The 9,631-nt window shown below is 43.5% G+C and overlaps 1 non-coding gene across 1 annotated transcript; it reads right to left on the bottom strand.

The window, feature by feature from the left end:
* Nucleotides 1–5,759: 5,759 nt before the first annotated feature.
* On the bottom strand, nt 5,760–5,866 carry LOC140870093 (small nucleolar RNA R71). Its single transcript, XR_012147073.1, has one exon. It is a non-coding gene; the product is annotated as a small nucleolar RNA R71 (small nucleolar RNA).
* Between the last annotated feature and the right edge of the window lie 3,765 nt (nt 5,867–9,631).

The raw sequence follows: 9,631 nt of genomic DNA, 5'->3' as shown, positions 1-9,631 counted from the left end.
AGCTATACCTTCGTCCATCGTTAGCCCTTTGATGTCGATGCCTCCAGAACTTGGGCACAACTCTGCTACGACTACCGAACGCCTTGCCGACCTCCGAACCAAGCCTAAGAAGACTAGAACAGCTCCAAAAGGACTAGAAAGGAAAGGAGAACTCGGAATTGGCAAATGAAAGTGAAGTCTCAGCCTTCTATTTATAGGCAACGATCGGAACTTTCGATCCTTGATCGGAACGTCCGAACCTCGATCGGAACGTCCGATCCTGCCATCGGAGCTTCCGAAGATCCTGATCTGCCATGTGTCAAAATATCACTTGTTGACTCCGGATAGGGGTGATCGGAGCCTCCGGTCCTGATTGGAGCTTCCGATCCAACCACACGTCATGCCTGACGTAATAACATCGGTGCCTCCGATCGCTCATCGGAGCTTCCGATCCTGTTCGGAGCTTCCGATCGTGCCTTCGGAGCTTCCGATCCGTCCAATACCCAATTCAATTAATTAGCATTAATCATTTAATTACTCAATTAGGGTACGGGCTACTACAAGACGTGAGCATAGAACGCTCAGTGCGAGAGTATGAGTATACATGCATGCAAAGTGAACTCCCTATAGACTCGAGGTCAAGGATCAGATAACAGAGACAGACCGGGCCCTGGTATGTGGCACGCTGTGCCGTCGCTTCAGGAGGTGGCTCCCATACCAAGATAACCGTGGATACGCCGAACCCAAATCGATGGAAGTCCATCCACAACAGGATAGGGTACAACCCTACTAACAGACATCTCGAAAGAGATACAGCAAGATGCAAATGAATGCAGCATAATATCATGGCATATAAATCATGCAGTCACATAATACATGCATACTCAGTCAGGATATCTCGAACAGTACTTTCGTACCTCAAAACAGTGCAAGCTCTACCAACTCTAGGTCCACGCCTATAGTCTGCTCTACACTGCCAAATGATACTACTATCATTAAAGTGCTCTAAAAGCCTTAACTAAGCTATTGCATACTCCTAAATATTTATAGGAAGCAAAAGCTATACCTTCGTCCGTCGTTAGCCCTTTGATGTCGATGCCTCCAGAACTTGGGCACAACTCCGCTACGACTATCGAACGCCTCGCCGACCTCCGGACCAAGCCTAAGAAGACTAGAACAGCTCCAAAAGGACTAGAATGGAAAGGAGAGCTCGGAATTGGCAAATGAAAGTGAAGCCTCGGCCTTCTATTTATAGACAACGATCGGAACTTCCGATCCTTGATCGGAACGTCCGAACCTCGATCGGAACGTCCGATCCTGCCATCGGAGCTTCCGAAGATCCTGATCTGCCACGTGTCAAAATATCACTTGTTGATTCCGGATAGGGGTGATCGGAGATTCCGGTCCTGATCGGAGCTTCCGATCTTGCCACACGTCATGCCTAACGTAATATCGATCGGAGCTTCCGATCCTGTTCGGAGCTTCCGATCCTGATCGGTGCATCCGAACTCTACCCAAGTAATTATGATTAATCCCTAAATCACTGATTTTGGTTACGGGCTACTACACAAAGCATGCAGTAACACAAATTTCTCAGAGATAAAGGAATGGGAAGCACCTGTATCTATCAATACATGAGCAGAATAACCGAAAATCGAACAGTTACCTGCTATAACATCGTCAGGTGCTGCTTGAGCCTGATCCTCTTTCAGAGCAAAGACTCGTGCTTGCTGTCTCGGAGGCTGATTTGCACTGGTACTACCTCCCTGTCTGTTCTGCTGCTGCTGAGGTTGGAAAGAGTGCACTGCAGACGACTGCCTCTCCGGCTGAACTACAGGTCTAGACAAACTCCCACTCTGAGCTCTATCTCTGTTACGTTGAGGGCACACCTTAGAGAAGTGTCCCGGTTGCTGACATGTGTTACAATTACCAAAGACTCCCACACACTGATTCAGTGAGTGCCTTCCTCCACACTTGCTGCAGTACAAGGTTGATGATCCAGAACTCTGCCCTGAACCAAACTGTTTGGAGCCACTGGAACTAGAAGAACTGTTCCCCTGTCTTTTGAACTGTTTACCTCTTGCTTTGTACTGATCCTTTTTGTTTCCCCCAATGTTACCAACTTCATACCTCTGCTGCTGGTTCTGATGCTGAGGTGGCTGATTCTGATACTGAGATGGTTGGTTCTGATACTGCCTCTACTGCTGAGGTGCTACCTGATTACCTCTTTGCCTCCACAAGCCTGCTTCTGCTCCCTTTGCGTGATTCATGGCATCCGCAAAGTTGTCTGGCCTAGCAGTGTTCACCAAAGTGAATATGTCAGGATTCAAGCCATTTATGAAGTGGTCGGCCTTTGCTTCCTCATCTCCGGCAATTAGCGGCACAAAACGCAACAGACTATCAAACTTGGCTACATACTCTTCGATGTTCAGATTCCCTTGTCTCAAATTGTCAAATTCTGCTCCCTTGTCCTTACGGTACGAGATAGGGAAAAACCGCTTATAGAATTCAGATTTAAAAAGAGTCCAAGTAACTTCCGTACCTCTATTCTCTATTGCTTTCTTTGTCATGATCCACCAGCTCTTAGCAACCCCTCGTAGCTGATGAATGACTAACCTGATTCTGCGATCATCTGTGTAATCAATGGAATCAAACAGTTGATCAATATCATCCAACCAACTTTCACAGTCAACTGGATTTTCTGAACCCAATAACAACGGCGGATTGAAAGACTGAAACCTCTTCAGCAAGGTTTCCATAGGCGTTGCTGAAGCATCCAACTGATCAATTTCAGTGCTAGCTTGCTCAGTTGCAGGGATAATTGGCGGTGTGTTTCTGTTTATCACTCGACGAGGACCCATCTGATAATCAAAGGTTAGGACACGAGATATCTCAATCGCTACAATCAGTGCCCTACAACTGCTTGGAATACCGGATACCAGTCGATAACAGAAACAGTTATATCTCAAGTACATCATGCTTTATAAATTAAATCACATAACCATGTAATTCAATAATTCTCAATAATAAAGCATGCTCGCATGGAATTAAGTACACAGTTAAAATAATTCAAACACATGCGAGCAGCCAATACACGCAGACTCGATCTACCCGCTCACTCTAGTTCGACCAAGAATCTTAACTCTCTGATACCACTTAATGTGAGACCTCGATTCCAAACACTAATCTTGGGATTAAACAACAATAAGGCATACAATAACCAAAGGTTAAAAGCAATAAGATTTTTTTTTTTGAAAAATAGTGCCTCTCTCGATCCGCATGATCTTGCGGATCGAGCGAGCAACTTTTGTCAAAGTTACTGCCCGGAAAAATCAGCCCTCGCTCGATCCGCAAGATCTTGCAGATCAAGCGAGCCTCAAAAAAAAGAAACAGAACTACATCAAAATCGAGTGGTGACAGAAACAGAGAAAAAACAGCAGAAATCACGCTAGAACTTGAGTTAAAAACCAACAACATTTTATCATGCATTACAATCACAAGTTCTCCAACTAATACATGAAATTCTAGGGTTACACAACCGCTCAAAAGTATTGGATTTGTAACGACAAACTTTCAACACAGCTTGCATAATCAATACAATAACCTAACGAAGTTCGATATCTAAACATGTTCAAATACAACTAGGTAGACATGCTGACACGACTTCTAAACTGAGTCTCACTACTAGCTCTCCCTCTTGTTGCTAACCAGGCCTTTGCTGACTTGGTCCTGCCCCACCTGTTGCCAAGTACACATACAAAACAAAGCAACAGCCGGATAAACTGGTGAGAATGACATTCCCAGTAAAAACAACATAACAAGTAATGAATATACAACATGCTATCAAATAACATATTCAAGTCGAATCTAATGATATGCATGTCTTTAAAACCAGGATATCAATTCTGATAAACAAGGGAGTACTGCTCTGCTTTTGGGATCCCGAGGATGAGATCACGTAACAACCCACCGACTCTCCCAATCGAGGTGGTGCCACGTATCCCACTCCTCTAGACTTTGAGCAACCATAACGAGTATGCTAGCACTAGGCGAAATACTACAACCTAGGCCACTCAATCATAGTTCCCAAATGTGTAAACAAAAAGGGCGGTTCTGCCCGCTGAAATCAAAGTAGGCTCAAGATGAATGCATAACAGAAACATAAACATAAGCCACATAACAAAACTCAATCAATCAACAAAATACAAGTTCCACATGCTAGAACAAGTATCGATGCAATATGTGATTTAAAAAGGGAAACTCGAGAACCAACAGTCCCGAGTATGCTATCCCGCTACGATGAATGCTTTTACCTTTCAATGCAGTAGCTCCAACTCTGGCTAAGCTACAACAAAAGATTGTATCAAAAGCTATACAATCTAAACAATAACAACGGTTCAAGGAGAATCTCTTTACCGTTCTTCGTCCAATCTCTTGACGATCAAAAGGATGATTAACACTGGCTTCACAAACTCCAAATGAATCTGTACGGAGACAAAAAGTGATCAACAACAACGTTCAACTCAAGCAAAAGTCCAACAACCCAAAAACGGTTCAAATCTCTAAAACTCAAACCGGCGGCATAACGGCTATAACTAAACAAATCGACAACGCAGACAGCTGTTCAATAGCGATATAATCTCATAAAAATGCTAATACCACAAAAACAAGGCAATCCCAACAAATCTCAAAACTCAAACTTTCGAAAATGGCTTCCAAAAATCATAACAATTCCGAACGTCGCTCTATTTCAAAACCAACAGATAATAAACGATCAGAACACTGTAGAGAACAACATACTCGAATCTAGAATGATTCTAAGAACATCCAAAAACTAGAATGTATCTGATCGTAGAAAAACTTACGATAGAACGAAGCTCTCGCTGCAGTGATCGCTAAACTGCCTTCAGAAATAAATTCCAACGGCCGGATCGAGCTCGGAAGGAAATCTGAAAGCTCAAAACTCAAAAGGGGCGTTTCAATGCAGGCTCACGGTTTTGGAGAGGAAGATGAAAGCTTTACCCAATCAATTCTAAGTGTAGATAATATATAAAAATCAATATTTGCATTTTAGTCCCTGAAATTTCCAAAATTTGCAAAAAGGACCCTGATCAAAATCAAACCGACTCGAGAACTCAGTAATCTCTGATTAACTCAAATAAACTCATTTAAGATAAAAACGGGGCTTTACAGAATCCCTTTTATATGTGCTTCAAATCCAATAAATAATAGCCCACGAAAGTCCGAAGGTTTCCTTCCCAAAAAATCCAAAAAACTTTCTTTCGCGATGGCGCGCCCGCGCCTGAAGAGAGGGGCGCCCGCGCATGACTTTCTGTCTCCGGATGCTCAAAATTTGCCCTGACGCATGCCCGCACGTGAATGTGACGCGCCCATGCATGCCTCTTGGGTTAGAAAATCTACGTCGCGCGACAATTGTCAAAAAATTATATCTCACAATCTAACCGTTGGATTGAGCTGAAATTTTGATAGTAGATTAAAAACATCCTAATCTGTATTTTGGACGGTGAAGATTGGATTTTGATTCCTCAATAATGCCCAGTAATTTTCTGAAGTTGATACTCTATAATGCATACTTCCGCTTCTTCTTGCTACTTTTGCGTCAACCTTGCAAATCACAAAAACAACAACTAATGCACATAATATCCACTCGATACATCACAAAGTCAAGCCAAATCATATATATATTAAGTGCATAAATTGCACTTTTAAATCTCGCAAAAGCTTTCCTCACCAAATACTTCCCACCATCCAAATCGATGAAGCTAAGAGCTGACATCACAACATTTGCTCAAGGATAACAGGAAACACTCTATGAAGCTTGGGAGCGCTATAAAGATCTATTGAGGAGATGCCCACACCACCAACTACCAGACGGTCTTGTGGTACAATTTTTTTATTATGGTCTTTCTCACTCTAATCGCACCATGTTAGATGCAGCTGCAGGTGGTAATTTATTACGAAAATCACCAGAGGACTGATATGAGTTAATTGAGGAGATGACATCTAGAAGTTATCACCCTCAGTCTGAGAGAAGTGCAGCCAGGAGATCCGCAGGAATTCATCAAGTTAATGCATTCACTTCAGTAGTAGCTCAGCTTGAGGTCATTAATAAGAGAATTGAAGAGCTAAGTTTAGGGCATTCTGCGATGCATATTCAAGAAGTGTGGTGTGATAAATGTGGTGCTAAACACTTCACGAAAGATTGTCAGACTGGCAATCCATCATATCAACCGGAGGGAGGCATGGTAAACCATGTGGGAAATCAAAACCGCCCTAGGAATGATCCATTCTCAAATACATATAATCCAGGGTGGAAACAACATCCAAACTTTTCGTGGGGAGGACAGAATAATAGGCCATATGGGGATCAGAAATATGGAAAACAACATCAGGAGGAGAAGTATAGCATGGAACAGATGATGCAAAAGTTCATATCATCCACTGATACCAGAATGCAAAATTAGGATGCATAGATAAAGAATTTGGAGAATCAGATAGGACAATTGGCTAAAGATATGTCCAGCAGAGATCCGGGTACTTTTCCAAGCGACACGGAGAAAAATCCAAAAGAGAAGGTAAAAGCAGTTGAATTGAGAAGTGGGAAGAGGATAGAATCTGAAAGAAAAGAAGCGAAAGAGTCAGAAGATACTATAATGGATAAAACTGCAGGTAAGTCTTCTACTTCTACACAACCACCCACATAACAAAATAATGTTGTTATTCCACCACCTTTTCCTGCAGCTCTCAAGAAAGCCAATCTAGACTCCCAGTTTGCAAAATTTCTAGAGGAATTCAGGAAATTGAATATAAACATTTCTTTTGCTGACGCACTGATGCAAATGCCGAGCTATGCTAACTTCTTGAAGAAGATTCTCTCCAAAAAGAGGAAATTGGAGGAGCATGCCTATGAGACCTCGATTCTAAACTCGAAATAATTAAACATAATTGAACACGGTAAGTCGCGGGAACAAAACATAAATTTAATTTTTTTTTTTTTAAAAGACACGCCTCGCGCCCGCGTGAGCTATCGCCTCGCGCGTGCGCAGGAGAAAGGGCCAGTGGCCTCGAGGGAAGCTCGCGCCCGCGCGAGGAAGGGGCTCGCGCGCGCGCGGGCAAAAATACCCGAGCCACTGCAGGCAGCTCGCGCGCGCGTAGGACAAGCCTCGCCCGCGCGCAGGCCAAACGGACAGAAAACAGGGGAACCTGGAGAAAATTAAGCCAAACACGAATCAATTCAAATCCAAGCTCCAACATACAATACAACACGAAATCAGAACATACCACAAGTTCTAAATCCTTCCCGCAATACAAAACAAGTCGAGTTCTAAAATCAGAGTTCCAACGACTCAACAAAACTAATACAAGTTCAAAAGACTCGACCCTATGACGCGGAGTCTCACTTCTATCCATCTCACCCCAAGCTAACCAAGACGACTCGGTCCAGCTCCTGATCCTCCTATTGCCAAGTTACACATACAAAACAAAGACAACAGCCGGAATAATCCGGTTAGAAATATAATTTCTAAGTAAGAGAGACAGACATGCAATATTGAATAAACACCTCGTATCAAAATCCACAAACATCAACAACTTCAAGAAAATGGATGTATGCATGACTTTAAAACTCGGGACTATCAAATCAGATAATCGAAATGTCAATCGATGCTCGGTTGGGATCCCGGGGCTAAGTATTAAAAACAACTCACCGACACACCCATTCGGGGTGGATGTCGCTCAACTCAACCTGTAGTGACCCTTACCCGGATCACCTACTAAACAGAACTTATGCATGCAATTAACTTAATAAAACAGATATCAGAATAAAACTGCGGAAACCAATAACATTATACAATCCCAAGTAAAGGAATCTGTAATTATCCAATATTATACAACCAAATCGAATAGCTGTATAAACCCAAACAACAGTAATAAAGCCTAGACAAAGCTCCAGCTGGCCAACCACTGACTAGCCCCTCCTGGATCCACCCTCCTCGTCCAATCGCAAACCTGCCCCATGGAATAGGGTGTCCAGAAAATACAGAGTACGAGACGTGAGCATAAAACGCTCAGTGCGAGAGTATGAGTATACATGCATGCAAAGTGAACTCCCTATAGACTCGAGGTCAAGGATCAGATAACAGAGACAGACCGGGCCCTGGTATGTAGCACGCTGTGCCGTCGCTTCAGGAGGTGGCTCCCATACCGAGATAACTGTGGATACGCCGGACCCAAATCGATGGAAGTCCATCCACTAGCAGGATAGGGTACAACCCTACTACAGACATCTCGAAGGAGATACAGCAAGATGCAAATGAATGCAGCATAATATCATGGCATATAAATCATGCAGTCACATAATACATGCATACTCAGTCAGGATATCTCGAACAGTACTTTCGTACCTCAAATACCAGGTAGGCACTACCAGCTCTAAGTCCAAGCCTAAAGTCCGCCTACACAGCGAAATGATACTATCATTACAGTGCTCTAAAAGCCTTAACTAAGCTATTGCATACTCCTAAATATTTATAGGAAGCAAAAGCTATACCTTCGTCCGTCGTTAGCCCTTTGATGTCGATGCCTCCAGAACTTGGGCACAACTCCGCTACGACTATCGAACGCCTCTACGACCTCCGGACCAAGCCTAAGAAGACTAGAACAGCTCGAATATGACTAGAAATAGAGAGGAAATCCGGAATTGGCAAGGAGAAATGAAGTCTCGGCCTTCTATTTATAGACAACGATCGGAGCCTCCGATCCTCGATCGGAACGTCCGAACCTCTATCGGAACGTCCGATCCTGCCATCGGAGCTTCCGAAGATCCTGATCTGCCACGTGTCAAAATATCACTTGATGACTCCGGATAGGGGTGATCGGAGCCTCCGGTCCTGATCGGAGCTTCCGATCCAGCCACACGTCATGGATGACGTAATATCATCGGTGCCTCCGATCCTCATCGGAGCTTCCGATCGTCCCTTCGGAGCTTCCGATCGTCCCTTCGGAGCTTCCGATCCGTCCAATCCCAATTTATTTAATTAGCATTAATCCTTTAATTACTCAATTAGGGTTCGGGCTACTACATTCTCTCCCACTTAAGATATTTCGTCCTCGAAATCAGATCTTAAGTACCGAATGCAAATACAGAAATCAGAAACATTCTTTATTCAAACAAACGTTTACAGAGTTTGCAACTGAATACAACTTAAAGAATGAAATCAAAATAACTCAGGATGGTCTTTACGCATCCTGTCCTCAAGCTCCCAAGTAGCTTCCTCAGTGTCTCGGCGCTGCCACTGAACTAAAACCAAAGGAATGACTTTGTTCCGTAAAACCTTATCCTTAAAATCAAGGATGCGAAGAGGTTTCTCAACATAAGTCAAATCCTTGTCTACCTGAACCTCAGACCGCTGCAGAATATGAGATTCATCCGCCACATACCGTCGCAACAGAGATACGTGGAACACGTCGTGAATACTGGATAGATGCGGTGGCAAAGCTAGTCGATAAGCCAAATCGCCAATGCTCTCTAAGATCTCAAACGGACCGATAAATCTGGGAGACAACTTGCCCTTAAGGCCAAATCTGAGAATCTTGCGGAAAGGTGACACTCTCAGAAACACTTTCTCCCCGA

The sequence above is a fragment of the Henckelia pumila genome, chromosome 4 (assembly GCF_033568475.1).
Source record: "Henckelia pumila isolate YLH828 chromosome 4, ASM3356847v2, whole genome shotgun sequence".
Taxonomy (NCBI): domain Eukaryota; kingdom Viridiplantae; phylum Streptophyta; class Magnoliopsida; order Lamiales; family Gesneriaceae; genus Henckelia; species Henckelia pumila.
The sequence above is the reverse complement of the archived record's forward strand: the minus strand, read 5'-3'. Positions and strand labels throughout refer to the sequence as shown.